Raw genomic sequence first — 14,309 nt, forward strand, 5'->3', positions numbered from 1 at the left:
AAATCGAAAGGTGGGTCTATCTTCAACATGTAAGTTCTGAGACCGTACATTTGTTTTAGAGGGTGGTGTCATCACCCTTGCAATATTTTTCGTAATGACAGGTGGTCCTAAAGTCACTATGTTTGTACGAGTAAACGGGTTTACGTTTTTCGTGTTATCGAAAAGCTGTGCTCGTGGGTCAAACCTTCCAAAGAAATTGGTTATGCCCTCGTAGATCCTATTGGAGGTTGACTGTGTTGGGGACTGGGTCCCTAAATTAGGAGCAATGGATACTTGGATATCGTTCAGGTTCTGTGTATTATCCCCCATGCTCAGTGTTTCGTCTATACTTGAGTCGAAGAATGGTCCTAGTACAAATGAGGTGCTATTCAATGAAGACCTCTTTCTCACGGATATGCTCCTCTAAGTCAACGTTGGAAGCGCTGCCTTGCGAAGCAACTTCGAATCCTAAGATTCATCCAGACCTAAGGTGCATGCATGAATTCAAAGTTCAGGGTTGATTGAGGCTTGCTATCAGTCTACTAGCCTGGGCAATGTCAGTTAGTTGCTTTTTAGTGCAGAAGTTTATTGCAGCATGCTGCAATACCGTAATGCAACACCCTAAAAGGTCTGGCTTAATGCAGCACTCTGTTTGATCAAGTCAACTAGACTCAGGCAAAAGTATAGTTTTCTAGGTGAGGAGTGCAAGTATGAGCAAATCCTGATGCAATAATTAATGCAACGCGTTGCAATAATGTAATGCAATGCCCTAGATTGTGTGACTTGGACTAAACCACTAATTGAATTTTAACTTTTTGTTCAATGTTTTATGTATTGTGTGCAACTTTCAGTATCTTCAGATGAGATTATTAATGCATCGCGCTACATTAACAAACAATGCAATAATCAATTTTGATGATTGTTCAGTAGTCAACTGGAGCCTGGATGGAGATATTTTTTGCTCAATTTAAAATCACAAATTAATGCAGCACGTTGCAATAATCTTGACAGTTTGTGCATTAAATTTTGTCCGATAGGGGTAGGTGATAGCTGTTAGTGACTGTTGGGAGCTAATGTAGTGGCCTAGAACACTAATGCAACATGCAAGAACCCCAACTTGTTTTTTGCACTTTTCACTCCAATTTTTAAGTTTTTTGAAATCTGTGATGCATGCACAATGCAATACTAGCCCTATTGTACTTTCCTATCACAAAGATCAACACAAAAGAAAATTTCTTTTGAGTGAAATGATTCTTGACTCTTTTTGACCCCAAACTCATTTCTGAGAGTAAAACTCCTCTAGATGCAGCATATGATAAGTTGTTTTAGATGCCGGACTTATCTAACATGGATATAACCTTTGAATGCACAAACATCACACAAAAATTCTTGTTTTTTCAAAATTCCAGCCCACTGGCCACTTTTCTTCACTACTCTCCTTTTTGCAACCAATTAACGGTTTTGAAGGGTAAAGACAAGGAAAACAAAAGCACAAAAACTAGCAAGGTTGGACTTACCTCCCCAGCAACAGTGCCAAAGTTGTTAAGCTCCGAGCGAAGACTCATGTGTCATGGGAATTTTTCAACCAAGCCACTATGGAGAGCTCGTCCTCCAAGCCACTTCCTTATGAGAGCTACCTTGTATGCAATCGTGCGATGGTGTCACAAACACCATACTTGGATTCGTTCCATGTCGCTAGACAATCATAGGGGGAAAGGGAATGAGAAGGAGATGAGAGGAAACATGAGCATGGTGAAAGGGAAATCAATTCATAATCGTAGGAACAAGAGTGTAAGGGAGAGAGACAATGAACACCAAACACCAAGATGAAGGAAACTTGCCTCTCTATTCCACCAAAGAAGAATGACGACCAAGTCAACCAACTTGGCTTTTATACAAGGACCTTTTGAAGGGAGGTTCAATCCTAATTTCAAGACTTAGTTTCATAGCACTTGGCAAAATTGGCCCACGGCCTATAATGAATTACATCAAATAGGTAGATAAGGTAGAGCGATGTTACAGGATGTAACATTAATGCACTTACAAAGGCATTTAAATTTCTAGCGATAGGGGAAAAGTTCAAAAGGACAAAAAATTTGGCCAAAGACCTAGGCAATTTCATCATAGTCACGATAGACAAAAAGAGGCATAAGAATGGAATTTACTTCCATGAAATACAAAGGGGAGAGTTTGTAAAGCCCACAAGGTGCCTTCCCCTCATACTCCAACTTGGACATCATGATCACCTAGCACAAATGTAGGGATTCATGCTTGAGAGACTATTCAACAAGCCACAAACAAATTGGGCAAAATATTTCTACAAGGAAATATGCCATTTCTACAAATATAGTCAAGGCCGCATTAACAATCCTTAGATCATCATGATATGTGCCTATAGACTCGCAGGATGGAAGAAGCCGATGGGAGCAGAACATGGATTAGATAACAAAATAAATGCCATACTAGAAGAAGGAGCAACAAGCACAACTTCAATCCAAAAAGGCAAGCCAGTATCGTCAACGGTGCATGCATGCCAAACAGAGGAGGAAGTAGCACTTAAAGCAGCCCAAGAGGCAAGGGAGACAAAGGAACAAAGAGACAAGAGAGATGCCACAATACAAGCAAGAAAGGAATCAAAGGACCAAGAAGCCAAATCGACCATGAAGCAGATATCAACAAGGGATCCCAAGAGATACACCAGGGCAAAAAACAAGGAATAGAAGAGGCAAAAACTACAAGAGGAGGAGAAGGTACTAAAAGACATGGAAACACAGGAGCCAGCCACACCCTTGAGCCCTCCATCACCCTAGCCTCAGCCCCAATACTTTGAACAATATAGTAAACAAGATCCAAACCTTAGGGACAAACACAAGATTCTTCAATAATGATAACTCTGCATAAGATCAACAACATGAAGAACATGACACAGCTACAACATCAATACCCAAGCAAAAGGAAGCACCAAAATCCTCTGCATCATCTCCTAAAGTACATATGGAATTAAGGCAAATGATAGAGTTGGAAGGAGTGTTCGACAACCAAGTTAAATATCAACATTTTCTGCAACAATATGTGCAAAAAATGCTTCAAGTACAATAGGGAGTATTTGAATCCTAGGTTGACATGGAAGCTACAACAAAAAAGATATTCAAAAGGCAAGACCAATTGATTAAGCAACAAATTACATAGAACTAGCAACACCTACAATGGATCCAAACCCAAGGTTTAAGGATCGACATGGAGACCTCTTGAGCTAATGAGCCAGAGCAAAAATTAAAAGAGGTCTAGGCCCAGGGACTCTCTTACAACAAAAAGATTATCTTCATTTTGAGGCACAACAAAGAGAGGTCGAGGATCTCAAAGGCCAACTAGCAGCACTCCAAGAAACATTGGAGAAAGAATGACAAGAGTTCCAAGAAGACATCAAACAAAAAGAAAAAGACTTCCAACAACCCACCACAAGGACCCATCAACTAGAGGAATACCAACAAAAAATAAGAATGGAAATGCAACATCATGCTAAAAGGAGAAAAATGGTTAAGAAGCTCAAGAAGAAAATCAAGACCATGGCACAAGACCATGAACACAAAATGGCTAGGCTAATGAAAGAACACGAAGAAGTTTGTGAGCATTGGCAACTCTCAAGGAAGAAGTAAAAGATAAGTATGAAGCCTCATTATCTGCGCTACGGATGTGCAGATATTTAAGGATTTGTATGTAGCAAGGATCCTGCTAAATTTGGCAAATCTCTAATTTAGTGGCACCAAATTAGCAGCAATGATGGGGCTTTTCTGATGGCCTTATGGAGCATGCTGAGGGCATCATTTCTTGTGTTTACTGCATTTGGATTAGAGTTGGTGGTATGGAGATTTGCTAGGATTTGTAGCGGAAAATGGTGCCACAACCATGACTTTTTTATGCGGCAGCAGTGGGATTATTACCGTATCGGTGGTTCCAGTGATGGGGCATTTGTGGTAGCAGTCTTGTACATGCGGAGCACTAGAGGTTCCCTTTTGACGACATCTTGATCTGGGCTATGGTTCCTATTTTGCGACGGGATCTTCTAGGCCTGCGGCACACATGTTGATTCTCGATTTTTTGACTAGTCTTTTTGTCGCATATGGTACTTGCGGAGGTGCCAGGGTGATGATGTATATCACGGGGATGTGACTATTGTTTGGGGTATTTACTATTTCTAGGTATGCCGAAATATTGTCACCATGGAGTATGGACTGGCTCGGGGGTGTCAAACTTTGTTGCCACTGAGTTTTTTTTAATTGCCGGCTATCTTGCGAGGCTTCAAGTGGGCCACAAGGTTGCAGAATTTGCATTTGTTTAGGGTGGATGTCAAGGTAAAGGGAGATGGGGACGTGGATAAGGGGGTGCCACATGTCAAGATGAGGTTAAACCCCAAAAAGGTGTTTGGGGTGGGTGGATTGGGCAACTTGTGGGTGCTTTTTGCATCTTCATGGATGGTTTTGAGGAAAACTACATCTGGAAGAAGAAGAAGGACGTTTTTCAGCCCGTGGGGAGGAAGAAGAGCCTGCAGACCTCATTGGTAAGCCTAGAAAGAGCTCCCTATCACTTGCTACCTGCTATTCAGCAACCCGTGGAGGAGAAGGAGGCAATCATGATGACGTTTTCTTGGCGGGAGCTCTTCCAAGAGAGAAAGGTGGACGACTATAGGCTGGAAGGAGGGCTGAAGTGAGTGTTCTTGCACCCCGTAGGTAGCCTAGAGTGGTCCTAATTGCAGGGGAGAGAGGGCAAAATAGGTACGAAGCCATAAAGCGTGTCTTCTTCTCCATTTTGTATTCTCTGTTCATAACAGACATGAAAGAGCTTCATTTCTTTGTTGTTTTTTCAGCCTTGGTTAATGAATTTTCTAAGGTTCATGTCCCAAGGGTAGGTGTGAAGAGACTTTAGCCTATAGGCATGGAAATATGCCCCTTTGTGGTGTTTTTTTCAAGCTCTAGTGACCCAGTATGGTAGCCATTTGCGGGCAGGTTGGAATGTCAGAATGGGAAATAGTGAAATGGAAGTGTTGCTAGTTTTTCAAGCTCCAAAACTTTGTTTTTTTTAATTTAAATAATAAAATGATTATGTGGTACTTGTTTTGTATTTTGGACTAGTGCAGGCTAGTGAGAGGCTAGTGACATGGCAATGATCATATTTTTGTGATAAATTAGAAAATGGAATCAAACGAAAACAAATGCTGAATTTAAAGGCATTATGGGTGTATGGATAAAATGAAGGTTTATTGTGCACTACAATGGAAAACAAGGCACGACACACCAGGGGACTGCATGCATTTAGGCATTGGAAATGGAAAGGAAACATTTGCTTTGAATTGAGACCTTCGTCCATCATACATGTCGCTTGATAGGACACATTAAGTACCCACATGAATCCATGCACATGAATGGAAAGAGTACATCCACTTGCATGCCGAATGTGGTATTGAGACCCTTCTCCCCTCCCTCTTTCTGTTGTGGCCATGCTTAGGTGATAGCTAGGCTTATACGGTAGCTAGTGGTATGACGGTAGGAGTGCAGTACTACAATGACGATGACCTGTGTATGTATGTGCTAACACTTGCATTTGCGGGATATATTTTCCCCCCTCCAAGACCCCGGCTTGCACTTGTGTGGTTCCGGCTTGGCTAGCCCTAGTCATCCACAAGGCACTTACGAGAAGTGGCCATTTTTGACTGTGTATGCCTAGTGTTTGTTATTGTGCAAAGTTGTAATAGAAAGTTTGCTTTGTGCCCCTATTAGGGGTAGTATTAGTCAGATGTGAATAGTACTTTAGGGATTGGTTATGCAGAGATGTCATGTGTCGCATCTACATGCAATCAAGGTTTAATGCACAAACTATCAAGGTTTTTGCAGCGTGCTGCAATAATTTGTGGACTAAAATTGAACAGAAAATATTGCCACCCAGAAATAGACATTCAGTTGACTTCAAAACAATCATCAAAACTGGTTATTGCATCGTCTATTAATGCAGCACATTGAATTAATATTCTTATCTGATGATCCTGAAATTTGCACAACACACACAAAACATTGAACAAAAAGTCAAAATTCAATCAGTGATTCAGTCCAAGTCACACAATCTAGGGCACTGCATTAATTATTGCAATGCACTGCATTAATTATCACATCAGGATTTGGTCATACTTGCACTTCTTACCTGGAAAACCTTATTTTTGCCTGAGCCTAGTTGACTTGATGAAATAGAGTGTTGCACTAAGCTAGACTAGTCAGGGCGTTGCATTGCACCGTGCTGCAATAAACTCCTACACTGAACAGCAACTGAGTGACATTGTCTAGGCTCGTAGACCCACAACAAGTCTGAAATAACCCTGAACTTCGAAATTATACATGCACCTTAGATCCTGATGAATCTTAGGTTTTGAAGTTGCTCCGGAGGGCAGTGCTTCCAACATTAACTTAGAGGCCATCTTGGGCCCAAGCATATCCACAAGAGATAGGTCTTCTTTGAATAGCATGTCATCTATACTAGGACCATTTTTCGAGTACGACTCAAGTACAGACGAAACATTGAACATGGAAGATAACACATAAAACCAGAATGATATATCCAAGTATCCATTGCTCCAAATTCAGGGACTCAGTCCCCAATGTAGTCAACCTCCAATAGGATTTATGAGGCCATAACCAATTTCTTTGGAAGGTTTGACCCATGAGCACAACTCATTGATAACACAAAAAACGTAAACCCATTTGCTTGTACAAACATAGTGACCTCAAAACCACCTGTTGTCACGTAAAATATTGCAAGGGTGATGACACCACCCTCTGAAACAGATTTATGGTCTTAGAGCTTGCATGTCAGGGAAGGACCCACCTTTCGATTTGATTTGGAAGCAGGACCATCCGAGCCATGAGGAGACTATCAGTCATACCCAGAAATGCAACAACTAGAGATAGTTGCTCAAAGAATTCCCCCACCACTTAGGCCACGACCATAATTCCAAGGAGGCCCTCAAAGTCCACGACCCACAACTATGACTACGGCATATCAAGGGCCAACACCAAGGTTTAACCTGGTGACAATCGGACCAACATTTGCTCCAGCTTATCCAACGGTAAACCCACCTAATGATGTGCCAAGTACATCTTACTATGTGGATCCAAATGGGAGACAATACCCAAGGCCGAGTCCACCGCAACAACAATATGGTTAACAACAACCATCATATCCATATCCAGGCCAACCGCCAATGCCATATCTGTAGCCACCTCCTATTCATCAGATGGTATTTTTGGATGAAGCGTTGAGAGCATTAGTGCAAGCTATAGGAAGGGGGGTGCCAACACCAGCTACAGTGCCTATAGCTAGAGTAATCATGGGTCTAGAAATAGGTCCATAGCCATTGCCAAGTTAATCATGAAATTCCAAGGAGAAGGTGATCCAATCACCTATGTTGGATGCTTCGAGCAAGTGTGTGCTGCCTTTGGAGATGTCTCCGACGGTGACAAGATAGGAGCCTTTGGAACACAATTAGACGGCAAGGCAAGGGCATGGTATCGTGCTCTTAAGCCCAAAGAGCAGGGCCCAAAGTGGAGTCCTGTAAACCAACTGAACCAAGTTAAATAGGGCAAGGATTCCTTGAGAGATTACATCGCAAAGATCAAACACTTAAATGCAAGGTGTGTGCCTCATGAAAGGCTCAGTGATAAGCAACTCTTACCTCAATTCTTATTGGGATAAAGAAGTTTAAAATTGCATGATCAACTTACTGTGCTGAATATAGCATCATTCGAAGCATGCAGTAAAGAAGCGATCAGATTAGGAGACAACATGAGAGAGGGTGACGAGACCGTTACAACATCTATACCCTCGATAATGGGATCCAAGGACCCTGATGCGAGGTCATCTAGAGTTTCTAAGGAGCAATCCAAGGAAGCCAAGGACATGAACATCAATGAGCTGGTGGATCTTATAGTGGCGAGGTTGAATCCTCAAACAAAAAATGCAGTTCATAGAGATAACCAAGGTGATGCACATTTGTATCCAAGATGTGATATGGTTTGGTGCAGTGTGTGCTCATGGAATCATCCATCTAATGAGTGTCCAAGGCTACGTGCTAGACCACCAGCCTTGTGGTGTGGACATTGTGCTAGATGGGGAAACCATGAAGAATTGCAATGCAGATACCCTAGAATGTTGCCCCCAGTGCAAACACAGACATATCAACCGAGACCACAACAACTAGCACTACCAGCTCCACCACTACAACCCACTCAGATGATTCAAGGAGCTACCAATCCTAATCCAATACCATATCGAGCACAGAAGGTGCCATTACCACCACCAATCTTAGGACCTCAACCCTCCACCAAGAATCACTCCAATGAATCAAGTGATGGTGGAAGAGATGTCGCAAGATTGGATGGAACTAGATTGAGGAATCATGGAAACATATGCTGAACAACTGATATCCACTTCAGAGGAAAGCGAATACATGAGCTACCTCAGTCATTATGTTGTTCAGGGTGAACATCATATCCTAGTATATGAGACAGCGCCAGTCAACGCAAAAGCTAGGGATATGAATAACATGGCTCAAAGACCTCCGATCCAATGCTCCAAATGCAATGGACCACAAAAGGCAAATGAGTGTCCACAAAAGGCACAAGCGTGACAACCTGTCCAATGCTGTGGATGTTCAAGACCTCATTACTATAAGGATTGTCCATATAGGCACAATAATGCATCGCCAGTTACTACTATAGTCACTTCCAATGTTCCATTGTGCAGTGGCTATGGTAGAACATCTCTATAAAGATTGTTCAATGAGAATAGCACCTGTAGATGCTTCAAATCCAAAAACAACAAGTCTCAACTTATTAGGAATTGAACACAGACGCATCACTCAAGTATCCTTAAACGCAATCACATGCATGCAAGCCAAGGTGATCACACAAGAATTGCACAAAAGAGAAAGAGAAGGCCAAGCAAGAACATCACAGACTCCTAAAACAAAAAACAACCCACCCAAAAAGCAAGCGATTAAGTTGGGTAAGGGGCAAGATAAAGTGATAGTTCAAAGTGGTTTTGATGAGGACATGGCCATAGTAGCAACCTCAGAAACAACAGGGAGTTCAGAAAGGAAGTTAGCCAAGGAGGTAAGCAAGAGGACAACTTAAATTATAAAAAGGGGACAGAGCCTTGACCAAATACACCCAGTGGATTTCACAAATATCCTAATCCCATCTAGGAAAAGGAAAATTTAGTGAAATCCAGAGCTCTTGTAGAAGAATGTCAAGAAATATAGGTGGAAGCCAGGGTGCTAGTTGACATTAAATTCTCACAACATAAAAAATACCCAACACATAAATTACCTGTTAGAGTACCTTCCATCATAGCAAAAAAGAACGAGGATAGGTTGTTGATTGATAATCCTTTGCTGATGGATTGTATGTTTGAGAAGGATCCGGTCATGGAACGATTAAGACATGAGGGTCTTAACAACCTTCATGATGACATGGATCGAGAGCTATCGCAGGACTTGCAGCATTCTTGTCCATGGAAGTCAAAATGCCAGTTGCTTCATTGCTCAGGGGAAACCCAGCATTATGGCATGACTTATCAGATTGGATGAACAGGCATCTCAACTCGATGACAGAGATTCATGATGAAGAGCTAAGGAAGGAAGGATCAAACTTAGAAGAGACATAAGTGTAAAGGGCCATTTAGCTTTTTATGTTTTAAATAAGAGAGAGAGAGAGAGAGAGAGAGAGAGAGAGAGAGAGAGAGTTTTTTTGTAGTTTTTGTTTCTTGACTTGCTTGTTTATTTTTGCTTAAGTCACCTGCTTCGTTTCTTCTTTATTTCTTGTTTTCATTCTCTTTTGTTTATTTGACGTATTTTAGTAAGCGCTGGGTTTGCCCAAGAGACTCCACGGGTCTTTAGAAACCCAGTATAGCTGCTTATGCTTGGGCACTGACGACGACATAAGTGTTGCTTTGCTTGCTAAGTATGTCTTCCTTTTGTTTTTCATAAAAGTCTTTGTTTACCTCTTTTTTCTTCTCTTTCATTTTCTCTTTTATTTTCTTTGTAGATTTTTTATCTTTAGAACTACCAAAATTCTAAATTTGTATGATTGGACTTATTCTAGTCTTACAAAGGTATATTAGAAGATGACACTCCAATGGTGCCTATCAATAAGTTAGGTCAATATTTTAAAAGCGTGACTCAAATGCAGTCATTCCTTTATCATATCATCATAGGAAAATTGAAGCCATCCTAGATGGTGGTGCAGGATTGAGCAACATGACCAAACAATGTTGGGAGGAATGGGGAAGACCGCCCATGGTAAAAACCTTGTTGATAGTTAAGTTGACTGACGGAACCACTACTAGACCAATTGGTGTGGTGAAGGATCTAAAGATCAAAACTTTTGGAATCACCTATCACATCTAGTTTGTAGTCATGGATTTCAAGAATCCAATTGAGTCATATGACATAATTCTAGGGAGACCATTTCTGAGATCAGTAGGGATAGTGCATGAATACTCATCTAACACAATATATCTCTGAAAGGAGACTTTAGTAACGAAAGTGGACTTAACAACATGGAAATCTCATCCACTAGGTGGCAATTTATTTGCTGCTGAGTCAGAAACTACAGCTAGAACAACAACCGTTAATCGGTTTGAAGTTGCAAACGAGAAGATAATGGGAGGAGATGTTGATGATACATGGTACGCACCTCTACTTGAACCCGAGTACTCACATAATTGGATGCATTTATTTGCAACCATGGATGTGCCTAAAAAAAGAGAGGATGAGAGTGGCTTGGAAAGCACAATAGTCCCTCTCCAAATGATCAATCTAGTAAAGCATGACAAGAAGCTTAATGATGCATTACCCATGAAACCCAACTTACAACATGTTAAGCATCAAAATGTCATACCAAATCCATCCCACACCAAAACCAAAATGGATGATGACGGGGTAGCGTATGTAGAATCAGATCTTCAATTGTTATTGTATGTACATGCAACCATAGCTGATCACGAGTTCACGAAGGATTGGGGTAGAAGAATGGAAGAGATTCTAATTCCAGTAGGATCAGTGAAAGTCAAAGAACCATCATGAGAGTCGAGGCGGAAAGATAGAAACAAGGGTGAGGAAAGGGCTTTAAAATTAGAACAATCCAAGGGAGCCATTGGAACCCTACCCAAGAAACAATGTGAACCTAAACTTGAAACAACAGCAAGAGCGATACCTACACAAAGCAAAAATCTCGACTATATTCGCCTGATAAAGGTTCAGACAAGTCTTTGGAGGAGGAAAACATGAAGGATGTCCTCGAACACTTTAAATCTTATTCCATCCAAGACAAAGATATATTTTGTGAAAAGGCTAAAAGGATAGTTGACACGTATGACGATGGAGTCTATGAAGGGCCAGCAAAGGTAAAAGAAGTTAATTTGGCCGAGAACCAGGAGAGACCCCAAAACCAACCTTTGTGCCAGTGGATCTTACCAAGGAAGAAGAGGGCGACCTCATTGTGCTGTTGAAAGAATACAAGGATTGTTTTGCCTGGTCATACAAGGATATGGAAGGTGTACCACCAGAAGTGGTGCAACACACAATTCCCATAAGAGAGGATGCAAAACCAGTGCAGTAAAGACCTTACAATATGAATCCCAAGTATGAGACAGTGGTAAAAGGGGAGATTGATAAACTTCTTGATGCGGCATTCATATACAAAACTAAGCATATAGAATGGGTATCACCCATCGTGATCGTAACGAAGAAGAATGGTAAAATATGAGTATGTGTTTACCTCAAAAAGGTCAATCGTAAGGGATCATTATCCTTTGCCATTTACTAAACATGTGCTTGAAAGAGTGGCAAGCCATGAAGCGTATAGTTTCCTAGATGGATTCTCTGGATACAATCAAGTGTCCATTGATCCTAAGGATCAACACAAAATAGCCTTTTCCACAACTTGGGGTGTGTTTGCATATTGCAAGATGCCGTTTTGATTAACTAACGCCCCAGCAACTCATGTTCTTGCCGACCACATGTCTAGAATTCCCAATGGAGAACTACCAACAGGGGTAGACGGTGAATTACCAGATGCGCCCTTGTTTTTGATCGACTTAGTTCCAGAACGGGCTAAAGAGATTTGTCATTTTTGACAAATGGACTTCCCACTGATAGACCCCTTGACACGGCTAGAGCATAGGGACACAGCTCCTTATCGACTTATTGCAAGACAAATGAACAAACAAGGGAAGGATGGGATTATACGTAGATGTGTAAGAGAGGATGAGTTTGTTCTTATCCTAGATGAAGCGCACTCAGGGATTGCAGGAGGGCACTTTGTGGCCAAAACCATAGCACGAAAGGTACTTCAAGCAGGCCTTTGGTGGCCAACATTATTTAGTGATGCGGCGGTGTTCATGAAAAGATGTGACCCTTGTCAGAGGATGGCAAAACCACAAAATTGGGATAGAATGCCCTTGTCAATGAACCTAGCCATGCAACCATTTGAAAAATGGGGAATTGATTTTGTCGGCCCCATTAGTCGAGCAACTCGCAGTAGCCAAGCAAGGTACATTATCTAGTTGCCACTGACTATCTCACAAAATGGGCAGAAGCGAGGGCAATGCGTAAAGCAAATGCCTGATCAACTACTAAATTTCTATATGAGCAAGTGATATCCCGTTATGGATGTCCCTTGGAGTTAATCAGTGATTGTGGATTGCACTTTCTGAATGAGGTGATTGCACACCTGACAAGCGAATTCGTGATAATTCATAGAAAATCCTCAACATATTACCCACAAGCCAATGGTCAGGCTAAAAGTACCAACAAGACCTTGTGTGGAATCTTGACCAAAACAGTGGAAGCCAATCGAAACAATTGGGAACATAAGCTCACTGCAGCTCTATGGGCTTATCGAACTGCTTACAAAGTAGCAACACATTGTACACGGAATATTTAGTTCCAAGCCTGAGGGTAGCAGTTCAGGAAAGGTTGACGGAGGAATCCTTAATGAATAGGTTAGTGGATCTAGAATAACTCAAGGAAACTAGACTTCATGCAGCCTATGGAATGAAGGAGGAAAAACTATGACGCAAGAAGTAGTTTGACCGAAATCAAAGAATAAGGACCTCAATGAAGGAGATCTATGCCTCATGTATGGCATTAGAAATACAAAACAAAAATTGAAATATCAAGGTATGGGACCCTATCAAGTGGTGGAACTCACACCACAAGGATCAGTCAGGATTGCTACTCTTGACGGAGTAGTAATGGAAGGTTATATAAACGGGAGCAAATTGAAAAGGTTCTATGGACCTTTAACATTGCAAACGTTACGACAATCCATGACGATCAGAAGAGGAAAAAGGATGAGAAACTGGCACTGCTAAAGGCTTGCTAGGAAGCAAAGGAAAGAGAGGTGAAGAAAAAGTCCAGAAGGATGACCTTGTACAAAGGCACCCTTGTGGATGAAAACCTAGGGGAAGAAGAACCACGAATAGAACCTGCCAGAATCCCCTTAAATCTAAGGATTATGAATGACACCATCTTTGGTTTGGAAGCATTCATAGATCTAGGAGCCAGCCACAATTTTACATCTTTTGAAGCTTGGCAAAGCCTACCAAAGGGAAGCATGGTTCCAATGAACACGACGGTTAGAGCAATAAATGGCACACAAACTAAACCAATAGGCCACATTACTCTAGACATAGCTATTGCTAAAATGTGTTGTAGGTACGTTTTTATGTGATGCCTACAGAATCAATGGAAGAACATATTGTGCTTGGACGCACATGGTGCTATTTGGCTAATTGTCAGATTGATTAACACATGCGACAAGCCAAGATGCTGTAAAAAGGGCACTCGGGGGGGTCACTCATTATATGTAACCCTATCACGTGAGTTCAACAGAAGGATGTTTTTACTATCTAAATTTAACAAAAGTTAATTTACATAAGGGAGTATTTAAAACAAATTTCAAAAAAATTTACAGATTTGTATAGAAAAAGGGTACATTTTATTAATGAAAAATTTACAGATAAGGGATTTTAGAAATATGCCTTGAACGCACGTTTTTTAGATGATTCGCCATTGACACATATCTCTCAACCTTCCGCCATCAAATCCACATCCTCAACTACATCATCTAAAACTCTGCAACCGCACCAACAACCTCAACCTTGTCCACTCAAACCATTGACAAAATCATCAGTGCCAAGGTGGATTCCCACAAAATTACTTCACACCCAAGGATACCTTGAGGGGGAAACAAGTGTGTGGATACCACGAGAACCTCTACATC

The sequence above is a fragment of the Dipteris shenzhenensis genome, chromosome 9 (assembly GCF_047967505.1).
Source record: "Dipteris shenzhenensis isolate YYH24624 ecotype China chromosome 9, Dip_SZ_1.0, whole genome shotgun sequence".
Lineage (NCBI taxonomy): Eukaryota > Viridiplantae > Streptophyta > Polypodiopsida > Gleicheniales > Dipteridaceae > Dipteris > Dipteris shenzhenensis.